Below are 18,522 nucleotides of genomic sequence, written 5' to 3'. Positions count from 1 at the left end.
AAATTAGTTATACCTTTGAAAACTCCAGGACTTACAGATTTTTCTGTCTTGTCATGGCCACGGAGTGCCACTTCAAATACGCCGCAGAATTTCATGCACTGAATAATTCTGGGTAATATGTGCCAATTTTTCTAACCTGATCATTGTGTTTGTTAACGGATTGGCGATAAGCAGAATCCAGTTGAGTCACTATATTAACTTTCCGTAGCACAGCTAATTCCATGCATGAACTGATATGTCGGGAGCAACTTTCGTGCTTTTTAATTTTTCTTTCAAGTGTTTGAGATATGTTACTCCAGTCTTAGTCCACGTCAGGTCATGTTCGAATAACACGCACGGAAAACAGAAAAACGCATTCCTTGAATCACAGCAACACAACCACTCGTATTCTGTATACATCCCTGACTGGAATCTACGTTGATATTCGCGCCCTTTATACTGTCCGATTTATTCTAGTTGTAAATGAGGTGTTGGTCGACCGAGTGTCTTTATCTCCATCTCTTTCGTTAGGGACAGTCGAGAAAAAGGCCTACTTAAAATATTACTCAAAGAATTCATTGTACATAGCCTAAAAGTTAATCATACCTGTGTGATGTACCTTATGCGACTCTTCATAGGAATTCTATATATCCGCACACAACACACGAAATTTTTACTTTTAATGACACCACTATTACGAGATAGGATACTGACTAATTTCATTAGCCAGTACAGCACGTTTATCAGGGAGCATGTCCTCGGACACTCCCGGCAGTAAAAGCCATACGCCATTTCATTACTACAGAGAGCAGATGACAGACTTGGAACACGAATTTGAAACTGAATGTTCTGCTCGGCGCGATAAGCCTTCGCGTATTTTCGGAATCGTAGCGGGCTGGCTTCTGCAATGACCCAATCTCCCATTCAGTGCATGTTAAAAAATAGTTCTACGCGTGCGCGAATGAAAGGGCACAGGGCCAGTATGACCGGTCAGCGAAGAGCCCGCCGGAGAAAGCAAAGTACGTATCTGATGAAAACATTGACGCACTAGTTGCATGCGGCGCCTAATATCAAAACTGAATGTATCATCATTCACATTGCCAGTACTTATAAAACTATGCATTAACAGTTACTTAGCTGGAGGGGGACGTGCCCCTCTGCTCTTTAGAGCGTGCCGCTACTGAACTGAAGTGGAATATATCTGCCTGTTTGGATTACATAAGGGGCAATCAAAAAGTTTCTGTCCGACGGCCGTACAGTCTTGAATCGCGATGTCAGTCAGGCAAAATCGCCGTGAGCATTGAGGCACTCATCCCATCGACGCACCAGGTTGAAGATCTCCGTGTGGTAGAACACCGTGTCCCGCTGCGTGAAGTCCGTAACCGCCTGCTGCACATCTTCGTACGACAGGAGGCGTCAACACTGCAAGGCCTTTTTGAGGGGACCGAAGGCGTGATAATCGCATGGGGAGAGATCGGGACGACAGGCCGCATCCACCACCCGCTTGTTGTTCTTGTCGTCGTCTTTCATAATGGATGAGGCTGGCCTCCCAGATCGACCAGCGTGCTGTGTCGAAACGCGACCCGCACTGAATTTTGTGCACCATTCCATAAAGGTTGTTTTCGACAGACATGCTGCCCCATACACAGTATTCACTCTCCGATGGATGTCCATCGGTGTTTGTCATTTGGCCAAGAACAGAATAACAGCACTTAGGTCCTGTTTGGATACATTTGGTAATAACGTCGCCATAGTTCACGTGGCCACATTTAACGCACGCACCTAGGCACGACACAACTGCCACACTAATCCCCTTGCCTAGAAGTCCGTGCTTCTATACCCAATCGGATTCGCGCTACCTTGCATGTCCGCTGCAGCAACGCCCTCAAGCGGAAACTTTTCATCGTTAAATTTAAAGTTATTGAGTGTTATCAGAATTAATTATCAGAACAAAAACTTGAACAAAGACAAACAAAATGCTGACACGCACAATAAAAATCATCTGACACTCTCACATTAAAATTAGACATATGAAAGGACAACGATAGTGATTATGATTGTTGTTCAAAGGGGCCTAACAGCTAAGTCATTGGCCTCTAACGGTACGAGGTGCAGCGAAATGAAAACTCCAAAATGTATCCACTGACTAATATCTAAAGCGAATGATGGAAGAATGGCCATGAATCCAAAACAATCAGTGGATCCAATTTACAATGCCTCATATTCTGAGATTATGCTTGTTGTCCAAAATCCAAGTCACCAGCCCCTCATAATGTACTAATCACTGGTAAAGCAGAACCACGGTGTCCCTCCTATAGTGGCACTAATCACAGGTAATGTACGACGACGGTTTGAAAAGTTCTCGGAATCACCGCTAGATGTCAGTGCTAGAGCAACGAGGTTCCCGCGCAATAATCACACATCCTTTGTGAGTGAACACGTGGCGCGTCAGTGCTCTAGCTGAAGGAGTGTGGTAGTGACGACTCTTTGTTGTTGTTCCCGCGTAGCGATTTGTGACAATGGAAAAAACTGAGATTCGAGCAGTGAATAAATACTTTGTAAAGAAAGGTATGAAAGCAAAGGAAATTCATGCCGACTTTCAGAATACACTGGGAGACTCTGCTCCTTCACTGTTGCCAACTGGACCAGCGAGTTTAAGTTTGGTCGGGAGAGCTTGGATGATGATTCGCGTAGTGGACGGCCAAAAAGTGTTACGACCCCAGAATTTATCGCAAAAGTGCATAAAATGGTCATGGAGGATCGTCGATTGAAAGTGCGGGAGATTGCTGAAGCTGTAGGGATGTCTTTTGAACGGGTATATTATATTTTAACCGAAGAATTTGGTATGAAAAAATTATCCGCAAGATGGGTGCCGCGGCTCTTGACACTGGACAATAAACGCACCAGATTGGAAATGTCCGAACAAAGTCTGGCCCGTTTTCAGTGCAACCAACAAGAATTGTTGCGCCGGTTTGTGACTACAGATGAAACTTGGGTCCACTACTTTACCCCAGAGACAATACAGCAGTCAAAGCAGTGGAAACTTGCTGATTCACCACCACCAAAGAAAGCAAAGGCAGTGCGTTCGGGCGGAAAGTTCATGCAAAAGGCATTCTGCTGATAGATTATCTTCCTACTGGCCAAACAATTACGGGGCAATACTGTGCAAACCTCCTAGACCAACTACAGGAAAAGATACGCAAAACAAGGCCTGGTTTGGCAAGGAAAAATGTCATCTTTCATCAGGACAACGCTCCGCCGCACACAAGTGTTATTGCCATGGCAAAACTTCATGAACTGGGGTACGAATTGTTGCCACATCCACCTTATTCACCTGATTTGGCACCATCAGATATTCATCTATTCCCAAAGCTGAAAATTTTCCTCGGTGGACGGAGATTTTCTACAAGGGAAGAACTGACAGCTGAATTGGAGAGGTATTTTGCAGGCCTGGAGGAATCTCATTTTCGAGATGGGATCAAGGCATTGGAACATCGCTGGACCAAATGCCTTAGTCTACAGGGAGATTATGTTGAAAAATAAAATCAGTTCCACCGAGGTAAGATACTTCATTCTAGTACATTCCGAGAACTTTTCAAACCACCTACGTAGACTCATGGTGTTACTTGCATGTTGGTACCAATCACAGGTCACAGTACTACTTGAGCAACCGAACAGTGCGGACATGTAGTGAGGCGAGTGCGGTATAACATGATTGGTATTGAGCAATATCGTGCGGCGATCGGCGGCTGGCAGAGCAGGCAGAAGACGAAGCGAAATGAGGCGGACAAGGCAGAACTGAGGAAGATTGGCGAAACTATACTGGCAGCAATGGTGGTAACTATGCTATTAATTATAGGGGGAGTGGAGATGAATCCAGGCCCTGGCATGAGCTGGGAAGACTGGGATAGAATCAGAGAGCTGATAGGAGATGCCGTAAAAACATATACTGGAGATGCATTGGTGAAGGAATTGAGAAAGGAACAAGCCAAGGGTTCTAAAGATATGAAGATATGGATCAAGGAGCAGTGGGGAGTTACGGAAAAAAGAATAGAGGAGGACAAGAGAGCAACGGGAGTGCTAAAAGAGCAGGTGAAAAATCTGGAGAAGGAAGTGGCGTTCCTGAAGAATGAGCTCGGGCTTCTTAATCAAGAAAAGACGAAGAAGTGTATATATATCTATGAATTACAGGAAAAGCGAAATGAAGATAAAGTGAAGCTTATATATAAAGTGGTGGACCTCGTCCAAAATAAGCTGAAAACTAACTTCAGTGAAGTAGATATGGACGACGTAGAAAGAGTAGGAAAAGTGAAAGGCAGGAAACCAGTGAATGTGAAGCTGATATCAACCTTAATGGCGGATATAGTGATAAAAAAACGCTACGAATTTACAAGGTGAAAAGATATGGATAAGCAGAGACTTGGGAAGAGAAGGAGTTGAGAATAGGAAAATCTTACGAAAGCATTTAGGCCGAGCTAGACATCAAGGCCTTAAAGGATTTATTAAGGACCAAAGGCTGGTGGTAACGAACGGTATCTGGTGGCGTGTTTGGTCCGTAGCAAAGCTAAAAGGTATGGAAGAAGAGATGGAACGGGAAGAGGAACGAACGAAGCGGCCAAAAGACAGACAGGAAGACGCCCAAGAGGAGGGAGGAAATGTGGTAACGATGGCTGAAGCGACGAGACAAGAGAACAGTGCAGTGCAAGGTAGTGTGAGTGGAAGATCAAATGTGCAGGTTCAGGAAGTGTTATCAGATAGTGTTCCGAAAGGAAAAGAGGTTTCATTGATTGCTGACCTGGGGGGGGGGGGGGGATGACAAGAAAGAGAGAGACCTTATGACTAAGGGGAGGAGCAGGAGCTTGAAAGATCTGTGGGGGGAAAGGAATAAAGGTTTAGAAGATAAAGAGAGGAAGGACGACGATAAAGTGTCCAAGAATGATGGAAGGGAGGTAGAAGCTGAGAACGAGTGAGTGACGAGGAGTAAGAATAAAGAGGGTGGTTCGGAGGGTAAGGAAAAAAAGCCGTAACTAGGCTGGAAGATAGGCTTTGTTAATACTGAAGGTGTATTGAGTAAAATAGGCAATATAAAAGTGAAAAATTTAATAGAAAGCTTTGATATTGTAGCGCTTTTGGAAACATGGCTAGAAATAGGCAGGGAGATAACTTGGGGAGGATTTACGTTGAGGCACAAGTCAAGGAAGAGATTGAGCAAAATGGGCCGTGTGCCAGGAGGAATAGCCGTGCTAGTTAAAGAAGAATTGAACGAACGTATAGAGTATATTGAGAGTGGCATTGAAGGTGTGATATGGATAAGATTTAACATGGGGAGAGAGGCAGGGAGAGAGAAACATGTATGTTTGGCTTTTGCCTACTGTCACCCCAAGGAATCTCCATATGCAAATGATAACTTATTCGAGGAATTATTAGAAATTAACATCATTAGAGGGAGGTATGAGGACGGAATATTGTTATTTGGAGACTGGAATGCCAGAATAGGCGAGGGAAGCCCGAGGTATAGTAAGGAAGAAGAATCGATAGTAGGATCAGGAAGAAATAGTAACGATAAGGTAATTCATAACTACGGTAGAAAAGTATTAGAATTGTGCGAAGTCGGGAATTTCTGCATTTTGAACGGCTATTGGGAGGGGGACAGAGAAGGATAAATGACATATACTACTGAACAGGGGGGGGGGGGGAAGCGTTATAGATTTAGTAATGAGTTCAGAGGACCTGCTAGATAACATCAAAAGCATAATGGTGGAGGATTGGAGCGAATCGAACCACGCCCCGGTATGGGTGAGTTTGGTAAGGAGAGAGGAAACCAAAGAGGTAGAGAGGAATAGTATGATAGAGGGAGAGAGTGGTTACATTAAATATATATGGACAGAGAATTCGAAAGGAGAGCTAGATGCATTTATGGATAAGGAGATACAGTTAATTAGAATTGGCTGGGAAAGGGCGCTGATGGAAAATAACATGGACAGAGCACTCGAGCTGTTAGAATACCCTATAAGGAGAGTGACAAGGGCAGCTGAACACAGCAGAAGAAAAAAAGCAGAAGGGGATGGCGGGTATGATAGAGAATGTGAGGTTTGTAGAAGAGCAGCGTTAGGAGCATTAAAAGAGTACAGAGCAAAAGGAAGGAACGAAGATCGTGAAGCATTTTGTAGATTGAGGAAAGAGTATAGAAGGAAAATTGCGGAGAAGAAGAAGTGGTTGAAGGACCAATCAGAGCTAATAAATAAGGAATGCAGTATGAATCTGACTGAAAAAATTTGGGAGAGAATAAATATGATAAAGGAGGGAATGGTCCAAAGAAAATGAATATTCACTATGTAAAATGGGTGACATATTTTAGCGAGCTATTAGGAGGAAGGGACGATTGGGAGTATAAGGAAAGAAAGCAGGCCGTGTGGTCTAATGTGGAAGTAAGCATCCACGAACTAGATAGGGATATCACGATAGAAGAAGTTAAGGAGGTGATTGGGAATCTGAAGATAAAATCAGCGGGGGGGGGGGGGGAGTGGTATTAGTAATTGTTGCTGGAAACTAAGTAAATACGGTCAGATGGTAGAAGGAATTGTAAATCTATTCAACAGGATTTTCAACGGAGCAAAAGGTACCGAAGGAATGGGAATATGGGGTAATATGCCCAATATACAAAAAAGGAAATAGAAATTTACCCAATAACTACCGAGGTATAACCCTGTTAGACTCACTGAGCAAAGTTTACACAGGTGTCTTAGCCAATAGACTAAAAGACTGGGCTGAAAACAACGGCATAATCTCTAACTACCAGGGAGGTTTCAGGAGGGGGAGGCAAACGATAGATATCATCATACTGAGCTCGATAGCTGCAGTCGCTTAAGTGCGGCCAGTATCCAGTATTCGGGAGATTGTAGGTTCGAACCCCACTGTCGGCAGCCCTGAAAATGGTTTTCCGTGGTTTCCCATTTTCACACCAGGCAAATGCTGGGGCTGTACCTTAATTAAGGCCATGGCCGCTTCCTTCCCACTCCTAGCCCTTTCCTGTCCCATCGTCGCCATAAGACCTAAGACCTATCAGACTAGCAAAAAAAAAAGATATCATGATTGTGAAAATGCTAGTGGAGAAATACATTGTGGGAAAAAGGAAGCTTAATTCTAGCAGCAGTAGATTTTGAGAAAGCGTTCGACACGGTGAGCAGAAAGGCGTTAATAGAAAAACTAGCGAGGCTGGGAGTCTCTAGGAAAATGCTACGTGGGGTAGAGGCGCTGTATCAAAGAGTATATAGTAGCGTCAAACTAGAGAACAATTTAATAAGCAAACCGATAGAGTGCAAGCTGGGCCTCAACAAGGGTGTAAATTATTGCCCATATTATTTATAAATGATATATTGGATGAGCATGGAGAGGCTAGGTGGGCTGTACCGGCAGTGGGTAATATAGAGATCCCAGGACTGATCTTCGCTGATGATATTCTGTTAACGATGCTGACCAGGGGTAGACTGAAGAAAAGTCTGGATAAATTAGTAGATCATGCAAATAAGTGGTCGCTGAAAATTAACTATAATAAAACAAAGGTCATGATTGTATGTAGAAGAAGGAGGGTAAAAAAAGTAGGGGAATGGTGGATACAAGGGGCAAGAATAGAGGAAGTAGACAGATCAGAATATTTAGGAATGATACTGAATAGAAAAGGAGGTTGGGATGACCACATAAAGAGATGCAAGATGAGGGGGTTTGCAGCCCTTGCAACAATAAAAATTCTAGTCGCCAAATACCCAGGACCAAGCTATAAAATACTTAGGCTAATACTAAAATCTCTGGTCCTAAGCAGAGCTCTATATGGGGTTGAACTGTGGGGATTAGAAAAGAAAAGGGATAGCCTGAATCAAATAATATGCAAGTTCAGCAAGGCTGTTGTGAGGCTACCGCAATGTACAGCTAATGTGGGGGTGCTAATCTTATGTGGAGAGTTTATAGAGTTGGACTGTGTCAAAAGGGTTTTAAACTATTGGACTAGACTAAGACAAGGAAGCGGCAGCATTCTATTGCAGGAAATATATAGATATGAACTGGAAGGAATGTATGATGAGGGTTGGCTAGCAAAAATCAAAAGTTATGTTGAGGAACTGGGTATGGTATATATTTGACGAGAGGGATGGAAGGGGAGCAATAGCAGAATGCAGCGGGCCCTAACAATGAGAATTAAGGACATACAGATCCAGAAATGTTTGGAAGAATGTAGGGAAAGGCCTTCGCTTAGCCTATTCTACAAGGTATACCAGTTCTCCAAATTAAGTATAAGAATTGGGGACGGACGATTAAAGGGTGGGTTACTATGGTGGCTGATGGGGTTGCATAGAAATAAGGGGTGGAATAGGAGCTGGAAGAGCTCTCAGTGTATACTATGTGAGGCTGAACATGATGACTTGCATTTTCTTTGTGATTGTATAGGAACAGAGAAATTAAGGGCAAAATTCTTAAATGCGAAGCAGCAAAAAATGTGTAGACAAGGAGATGAACAAAAAATTACTGTATGGATAGCAAACCAGTGGAGGAATGACAGTGGCTTGAATATGTTTTTATGCGCAGTGAGAAAACAATGTCTCAGAGAAATACGAGTTAGTATATGACATAAATAGCGAAGTAACCAGCATAAATAGGACAGAAAGAGATTGGCACTCAGTACTTTAGAGGCTAATACAATGTCAGCATGTAGTAATAATTCCATTAGACATGCTGACATCGTAGGAGGTAGAAGTAGGTTCACATGGTTGCGACATCTTGCTTTTTATTATTATATGCCTTAACCTTACGTTAACTATTTTATTCTATCATGCCATTTTAATTTGCCAATTGCCATTGTTAGCTCATATGATGTTTGCCGAAATGCCACGGCCACTGGACCTCCTAGAAGGAGTTGTTCAAGGCTCATATAGATATAGAATTTAATTTAATTTATTTTACTTATTTTATTTTAATTAATTTCAATTTATAACATGATGTGAATAAGAACATGTATTGGGCGGAAGCCTGTTATGTTCAGCAATAAATACTGCTAAAAATACTACCAATCACAGGTAATGTAGACTCATGGTATGGCACACATAATGGCACCAAACACAGGTAACACAGATCCATGGTGTCCCTCACATACAGGCACTACTCACAAGCAACGCAGACCCACAGTGTTCCTCACTTAGTGGGAATTATCACGGGTGCCAATATTCCTGTGGTGTTCCTCATGTAGTGGAACTAATCACAGGCCACGTATACTCATGGCGTTGCTCACATAATAGTATTAATAATAGGCAATGTAGACCTGCGGTGTATCACACATTATGGTACCACCCACAGGTAACATAGACCCATGGTCTTCCTCACATAAGGGCACTATTCACAAGCAACGCAGACCCATACATAGTGGTACTAATCACGGGCAATGCACAAACCCGTGGTGTTCCTCATATAATGGTACTAATCACAAGTAACATTGACCCATGGTGTTTCCCACTTAATGGTTATTAATCACAAGCAATCTCATGGTTCCAATTCCATCATCCCTTGGTCGCCCCCTTTAGTCACCTCTTACGACAGACAGGAGATAACGTAGGTGTATTCTTCATCTGCATCCCCCACCCACAGAGGGTGATGAAAGGATGATTCCAGCATGCTCTGTAGTTCAATTCATGAAATATAAGACACTGACAATGAAAATATTTGTGCTAACACCTGTGCAATATGTCTCATTTCATACTCAAAGATATCTAGCTTCCTACTACATTTCTCATAACTAAGTGCAATGTTACACACACAAGAATAGATGTTCTCACAAATGCTGTAGAATATGCTGAATTTTGCCCCATGAGTATGAATAATATTAACATCTGGGTTCATCATTGCATCTCTAACTGAAAAGCACAAAAATATCAAGAAAGAGATAAGAACACATCGATGTATTTGCATTAAGTGACACTGGACTCTAAAACTAGACTTATTGAATTTACAACCCACTATAACCAAGGAAATTATATAGCAGAAACCATAACAATTCATTCCCTTAATTGAAACAGTGTCATACACTGCACCTCCTTTCATCACTTTCACTATTTTCTAGTATTTTAAGCCCACCCACGATGTAATGAAAGATTCAGAGAGAAAATGCCAGTACTCTAAATTCTGCAATCAAAGTGTCAATCCGGAGGGATTATGCACAATTCTCTCTTCCCACATATACAAAAAGGACTTCCTTGCCTTATCCAATATATATCTTGTGAACACAGTCTATTCATAAAACCCAACGAATTGCCAACATTGGCTGTTGGGATTAGAGCATAAAAAACTGATTCAAGCAAAGACCATAAGCCATGGAAATTTCAAACATCCTCCCAGTGACAACGTTTAACAAATTAGAAAGATCTGTAACTGTTAGGTTCTTCAGCCTCTCAAAAACTTATTCAGGATTTTTAAAATTGAAAATATATGAAAAAGAAAACATTAAATAACAGATTACACCTATAAACAGACCATTATATTTTCATGTATGATCTGGTATTTAATGTTTTCTTTTCCAGGTATTTTCTAAAAAATATATATCCTGAATTAATTTTTAACAGACTGAAGAACCTCATAGTTATAGATAACTAAATTGAAACTGAAGACAAATGGCTTCCACTATAACAAAATTTAGAAAGAAGATAGCAAACAATCTTTTTATGGAAACCTAGTACAAGAAAATATATAATAATATCTGCAATACTGGTCATACAGAGGACGAGGATGAATTCTGGAACAGTCTCGACACCCATCTTCGAGCGATTCACCCAGATGAGTCCATTATCCTTGGAGGAGACTTAAATGGACATGCTGGGTCTCAGTGGGAAGGATATACGAGTTTCCACGGTGGATATGGACTTGGCATGCAAAACGATGATGTTTGTTGGATACTTGATTGTGCAGGGGCTCATGGTCTGGTTGTGACCAACACATACTTTCAAGAAATGGCTAACACATTTAGCTACCTATACCAATGGAAGCCATGTTACACAGATCGATTATTGGATGGTTTGACAACAAGATTTGAAGCAGATGACAGCATCCAAAGTGATTCCATATAACTGCATTGTCCCGTAAAATACTGCTAGTTTGTCCTTGATATTCTGAAAAATGTCAAATAAACTAAAACACTTAAAATGGGGCCAGAGCAAATCAGATGGTGGAGAATGAATGTTCAACAAAATGCACTGATGACATTCTTAACCAAGTACTTTGTGAAGTCTGACCAATCAGTATAAGATATGTAGAAAAATGCTGTGAAACCAATACATCAAGAAGCAACAGTAACTCTGGGAAAAGCAATACCTGCACAAATATAAAGTGACAGAAAGATTTGGTGGTGGGATGATGAAATCAAATGAGTAATTAAGGAGAAAAAGACAGCCATAAAGACTTGGTGAAACATACATCTTCATGTTGACCTTCACCAATATAGATTACTAAAAATTAGCAGCGAAAAGAGCAGTGGCTGTTGCAAAAGACTGTTATTACAAAGATCTGAATAACCCGCTTGACACACATCAGGACAAAATAACTTATATGCCTTGCTAAATCTAATAATCATTCAACCCACAAATTTGGACATGAAATGCACATCATCAAAGGAGCCAGTAACAAACTAGGCCTACTCCAAAACAAATCAGCTAACCTCCAACTTCGCTAATATCAGCAACAAAGAATTTCACACATCAACCAATTTCAAGTCCTGCTCCCACCTTTGGACCTGGCCCTTAATTACAGTTCAGAAAGTAATGACTGCCGTCAAGAAGATGAAGGATTGGAAAGTGCCTAGCCCAGATGACATACCAGCAGAAATATGGAAAATACTTTGAAAGCCTGCTTTAGAATTCCTTGCTGCACTCTTCAACCAGATCACTACAGAGAACAACTAACATGACCGTTTCAATTAATAATAATAATGTTATTTGCTTTACGTCCCACTAACTACTTTTACAGTCTTCAGAGACGCCGAGGTGCCGGAATTTAGTCTCGCAGGAGTTCTTTTACGTCCCAGTAAATCTACCGACACGAGGCTGTCGTATTTGAGCACCTTCAAATACCATCGGACTGAGCCAGGTTCGAACCTGCCAAGTTGGGGTTAGAAGGCCAGCACCTTAACCGTCTGAGCCACTCAGCCCGGCCCCCTTTCCGTTTCAGTTTGGAGGGGTAAAGGAGATGCGATTGACTGCTCAACTTACTGCCCTTTCAACTCCTCTGTCAAATACTGAATATATTCGAGCGAGTGATGGACAGCAGGCTCGGAAACATTATCAACGTAACACCCAGCCAATGTGGATTCATTAAGGGCTGCAGCACCATTGGTGAAATCCAGCCACCCACCTATCGATGGAAAAAAATCTGAGAGAGGAAGAAGAGTGTACACATAAGCATTTCTAGACCTGGAATAAGCATTTGACAAGACTCCTACATGACCTTATTTGGCGCACTCCTCACTTTCATGGTGTTCCAGAAGTCTATGTGAGCCGGGTACAAGTTCTATATTGCAATATCAAAAGTGTGGTTGGGAGTCCACCCAGATTCTCTCCGCCTTTCGATATCGCTGCAGGTGTACATCAGGGCTCTGATCCATCGCCATTATTATTCATCCTCTGCATGGATACAGCAAAGGCTGATATACAGACATCGCACCCCTGGACCCTTCTCTGTGCAGATGATGTAGTACTTGCCCAAGAAACATGCCTCAAACTCCAACTCCTGGCACAAACTTGGATGGATAGACTGGCTGAGAATGGATTGCACCCAAAATCCAGAAGAATAAATAACTAGAATGTGCCTTCCAAACCAGTGGTACAATCAGAAGACCACGGATTTTAAATACTTAGGATCCATTGCCACCTTAAACTGTGATGCCACTTCTGATACCTGGGTGAGAGTAAAATCAGCCTAGATGAAGTAAGAGTCAAGTTACCCGAGTCCTCAGCGAATGAAAAAAAAAAAAGCTCATCAGTTTCATTAATTTTGTATGAGTTTCCCTAAGAGCTTTGTAACTATCATACCAAATAGTTATAATTATTAAAGCACAAATTTATCTAACAACTTGTAGCAAGCCTTCTTGTTAACTGGTTTTAAGATCAGTTTTGAAAATTTAGTTTCAAATGCCACTGTTGAAGTCTTTCTTTCAATCCTTATTAATTTACGAAGTTCCTTACTTCAATGTTCTTTTTCATTTTTTTAAATCGTTCCTACCTCAATAAGAATCAAATCCCAACTAACACTGTAGCCTTGTGTACTTCCACAGTTTGAAAACACTGTGGAGTCTCCATCATTTTTTAAATCTTCCTGTATTACTCTTTCCCTCTAAATTTCACATGACCCCACAATAGAAGCAGGTTCATCTGTCTTCATTCCTAACTTAATTTTACGAACACCCTCCTGCAACTGGCCATTAAGCATTTTCACTAGCAGTCATTCTCAAACAATTCTCAAGTCTGTTACCTCCCGTTTATGAACAATATCTTGAGTACACGCACCTTACATTCCTATGCCGCAAGGAAAATTTAGCAACATAGCAATTAAAGGATAATTTGGTCTCTGAAGTAACAAGATTGTGAGCGGCTGCAGGGTGACCTCGATAGTGTTGTGAGTTGGACGGTGGGCAATGGTATGATGATAAACGGGGTTAAAAGTCAGGTTGTGAGTTTCACAAATAGGAAAAGTCCTCTCAGTTTTAATTACTGCATTGATGGGGTGAAAGTTCCTTTTGGGGATCATTGTAAGTACCTAGGTGTTAATATAAGAAAAGACCTTCATTGGGGTAATCACATAAATATGATTGTTAATAAAGGGTACAGATCTCTGCACATGATTATGAGGGTATTTAGGAGTTGTAGTAAGGATGTGAAGGACAGGGCATATAAGTCTCTGGTAAGACCCCAACTAGAGTATGGTTCCAGTGTATGGGACCCTCACCAGGATTACTTGATATAAGAACTGGAAAAAATCCAAAGAAAAGCAGCTCAATTTGTTGTGGGTGATTTCTGACAAAAGAGTAGCGTTACAAAAATGTTGCGAAGTTTGGGCTGGGAAGACTTGGGAGAAAGGAGACGAGCTGCTCGATTAAGTGGTATGTTACAAGTAACTATTCTCATTTTGGTTCCGTATTGAAGATGACGTATATCACAAATACTATTATAATATTTATAGATCCACTTGTTCAATACAATACAATCCACTATTTCATGTGGTTAAAATTTATACATAAAAGTCATCGGTACATGTTTAATTTTTTTTTTTACGGGCATCATCAGCTTATATCAATCTTAAAAATTACTGGATATGGGATCTTTCTAATCTTATAAACTATGAAGTAAAATGTTTGACAATGATCTCATAAAATGTTATACTATAACATCTAAAATAGGGATATTGCACAGAAAGTATGTTAAAAATACTGTGAATTCACAGTTTTTGAAGATTATAACGTGGTTAATCGTGGATATTTGAGTGTTTAAAACCAAAATAGATCCTCTTCTTATACATCATTAGGACTGTGACGGCCTTGAGTGTAAAAGCACAATCATCGTTGCTGGAACAGCCTGACGTACTTAACACGCACTGTACGAGTAAAACACGATCATTTCTTCAAACAAATGTTTCAACAGGGTTAATAACACCCACCTGACCATCTTTTGGATCCAATTGATTACCATACTAACATAACTAAACACTGACATCAGCTAGCTTTGACACAACATTTTATCATTAGCAACGTCTCCACAAGAAGTCCCATCTTTTCTACGACTTTCTGATAAATCAACCGTACATATTTTAACACATTTGATACGTTCACACTTCTATTTAAATAACTGACATTGATTTTACTATCTTGAACTCATGCTATGGGAACGGAGCAAACATCCCCCTTGGATGATTGTGCTTTCACACTCAAGGCCGTCATAGTCCTAATGATGTATAAGGAGAGGATCCATTTTGGTTTTTAACGCTCAAATATCCACGATTTACTACGTTATAATCTTCAAAAACTGTTAATTCACAATATTTTTAACATACTTTCTGTGCAATATCCCTATTTTAGATGTTATAGTATAACATTTTATGAGATTATTGTCCAACATTTTTCACTTTATAGTTTATAAGATTAGAAAGATCCCATATCCATTAATTTTTAAGATTGATATAAGCTGATGATGCCCATAAAAAAAAAGGGGGTGAAACATATACCTATGACTTTTATGTATTATGTATACACTTTAACCACATGAAATACTGGATTGTATTGTATTGAACAGGTGGATCCATAAATATTATAATAATATTTGTGATATAAGTGGTACGTTCCGAGCTGTCAGTGGAGAGATGGCATGGGAGGACACCAGTAGACGAATAAGTTTGAATGGTGTCTTTAAAAGTAGGAAAGATCACAATATGAAGATAAAGTTGGAATTCAAATATTCGTTTATAGGAAGGGGAGTTAGGGATTGGAATAACTTACCAAGGAAAATGTTCAATAATTTTCCAATTCCTTTGCGATCATTTAAGAAAATGCTAGGAAAACAACAGATAGGGGATCTGCCACCTGGGCGACTGCCCTAAATGCAGATCAGTAGTGACTGATTGATTGAAAGAATAATGCCAATCCATCTGTTAACTTTTCACATTAAGTTAGATTTTCTAAGCCTTGAATAGATTTCTTTCACTATGCTATCAACCCAAGTACTTTAAATACGAAGATTCCAAACATCAAGAAACAGAATTATCATCAAGAGGAAAGTGGGAGAGTGGGATGGGCATTGACACTCCGGCATTCACAGAAAGACATACCAAAGGGAACAACATTAAGAATGCATAGAACATGGTCACCTGCCTGCATATACTTCCCTGAATTTCGAATAACCCTCAGTTTCTTCACAATTTTGCTATTCCCAATTTTCCATGTCAATAACATATGTAAGAATTCTTGTCAGAAACCACTTCATATAACTCTGATTTAAGAACTCGCTTATCCCTTTATCGCAGAAAGCACACTCAGTTGATTCCATGAGAAATGAAATAGATTACAAACTGAAAACTGCCGAGCTCCCTCAGGCCTCCGATATCCACATAGTAATTTCTTACCTTCCATTCATACAATCATAAATGCAGGGAAAAATTTGTAACTATTATAATGAATTTGTATAGCCTCCGTGGCAACGCGTCGACCTCTCACCATTGGGTTTCGTGGTTCAAATCCCAGTCACTCCATGTGAGATTTGTGCTGGACAAAGCGGAGGTGGGACAGGTTTTTCTCAGGGTACTCTGGTTTACCCTGTCATCTTTCATTCCAGCAACACTCTCCATTGACATTTCATTTCATCTGTCAGTCATTTATCATTGCCCCAGAGGAGTGCGACAGGCTTCAGCAGCCGGGACGTTTCCTATTCTCACCGCTAGATGGGGACTTCATTCATTCCATTCCTGACCCGGTCGAATGAATGGAAACAGGCTGTGGATTTTCATAATGAATTTGTAACCAGTGTATTCTCAGTTTAATTTCTATTTCGTACCAAACAGCCATCCTTATTCTCAACCGGCATCACTCAAGTCTTGGAAATGCTGATTTTTATATCATTCCAACAGCACGTTGTTTCAGGATATTTATACCACCCCCATAAAATGACAGTTTATTTGCCTACTTGTGACTGACAAATGGAAAGGCCAAAGTTTGCTACAAATATTGGGACAGTTTCAGAAAAATGTCTGCTAAGCATGGTACTGATCTTCATAACATTTTTACTATAATGACTCAGGGACTCAACCCAGCACAAGGAGGACCACCACCCCCTTCTCCTATTCCACAGTAACAAGCATCTCTACTCGCATGACCACTTAGCAGGCCACTCTGCAGTTGCCCATGGTTTATAAATTAACGAGATAGGAGGAATCCGTTAAAATGAAGTAGGGTCTTAGTAGCATATCTGCTAATGTGGCTACACAGTATTAAATCTGATTTAACTTGTGCAGAAAGATAGTATCTATAGGCTTTCAGAAGGCTTAAAAGTGCTTTATTTAAATATAATTTGATTCACGAGCAGTTTCTTTGATTTATATCATTTAAATCTACCAACTATCAATCTAAAATGACTAATGAAAGCAAGAATAAAAAAGAGCAAGAAATAGAGGGCTATATCACTCGCAAAGAGAATTTTAGATTCATTCATCAATAAATGCAAATAAAGCTACAAAAATGTTAACAGTACAACATATTATTCCAATTCACCCCATTTTCTATGGGTTAACTTTTTATGGTTTACTAATTCTATAAGTTACCTTTAATTCAGAAATAATAACCTACTTATAACAAGCCATAAATATGATTGATTTACAAGGCAGGAACTGCCATGGGTGTGATTGGATACTAAGAAATCTTGCGTGCTTGAGTTATGATCCAAATAGCAATCACTGAGGTGAGAAGAAGGCTAAGTCTGGGAGCTGTCAGTCTGCAGGAAAAGTCTATGTTCTGTGTGACATGCAGGTGAGCCAAATGGTAATTTCATCTCCTTCAGAATATAGTGACATTGAAAAACTTGGACTAAACAGGGTTTTGAATGACCTGAAGGCAAAATGCTGAGTGTAATAAAAAGGTTTCAACGTTTCTGCTCAACACTATGCCATAAAAAACAGCAAAACATTATGACAATAGAGTATTTGGTACAGAGAAATATCCATACAGGATTCTATAGGTTAGGAAACAACACTTCGTCTGACATACAGTACAAACGCATGTAAACAACCACAACGTTCTTCGGTTTATACACGTTTCCCAGAGTAAACTAAAATAAATTGCCAGTTGCCACAATTTTATTAAAACAAAACATACAAAAATCCCAACCAGCTTTTTACCAAAGCTAAGGCAGCATTATACTTAACTGTTTATTTTTTCTACTCTTCTGCCCACTGACACTGAATAATTAACTGCAACGCTTCCTCGTAACGAATTAAATGATCACGTTAGCCCGGTCAGCTGTTCACCTTCGCTCAAGTGAACTACGCAAGCACGCAGCGTACTGTTGCTCACAGTTGCTCACTTGTCCTTATTATACACCACCCATCGCTACGTAACGCCCCGCGGCACTCAAACTTTGTAAGTACCGCACATACAGACCTCTCACGGATGTACTTGAAGCAGTCACACAACAAATACTGAAGATGGAGACAATCCATCTTTTTCACGATTACCCACTTCAGCTGATAATAAGATGTCAAAACACGAGAGGCGTGTCAGTGCCACAAGTCACGTCCGAAAACGATTTGGAGAGCCCACGATGTTGCATATTGTATATATACCACTTTGATTTCCTCCAACTTGGCATTACAGAATAAGAACATCCATCAAATAGGCACTTTCGTGTATATGGGGCTATGCCCTTTCTCCATTCACCACCCCTAAATTGTACCTACAATTAGTGGGAAATGAATAATAATAAAAATAATAGTACCGGTAGTTACCAGAAAGACTGTCTACCACCAAACAAAGCTCTCAAT

General features: G+C 40.4%; 1 protein-coding gene across 3 annotated transcripts in view; it reads right to left on the bottom strand.

Annotated features, from left to right (window-relative positions):
• Positions 1-18,192, bottom strand: part of Mvl (Malvolio) — a 300,000-nt gene extending 281,808 nt beyond the window's left edge. For 2 of the 3 annotated variants that reach the window (XM_067142051.2, XM_067142054.2), the window contains exon 1: positions 17,908-18,192. The gene's annotated coding sequence lies outside the window, so the exon portion shown is untranslated. The remainder of the gene's footprint in view (positions 1-17,907) is intronic. The other variant, XM_067142055.2, reaches the window with a different exon arrangement.
• Positions 18,193-18,522: the final 330 nt, after the last annotated feature.

Source organism: Anabrus simplex, chromosome 2, assembly GCF_040414725.1.
Source record: "Anabrus simplex isolate iqAnaSimp1 chromosome 2, ASM4041472v1, whole genome shotgun sequence".
NCBI lineage: Eukaryota > Metazoa > Arthropoda > Insecta > Orthoptera > Tettigoniidae > Anabrus > Anabrus simplex.
The sequence above is the reverse complement of the archived record's forward strand: the minus strand, read 5'-3'. Positions and strand labels throughout refer to the sequence as shown.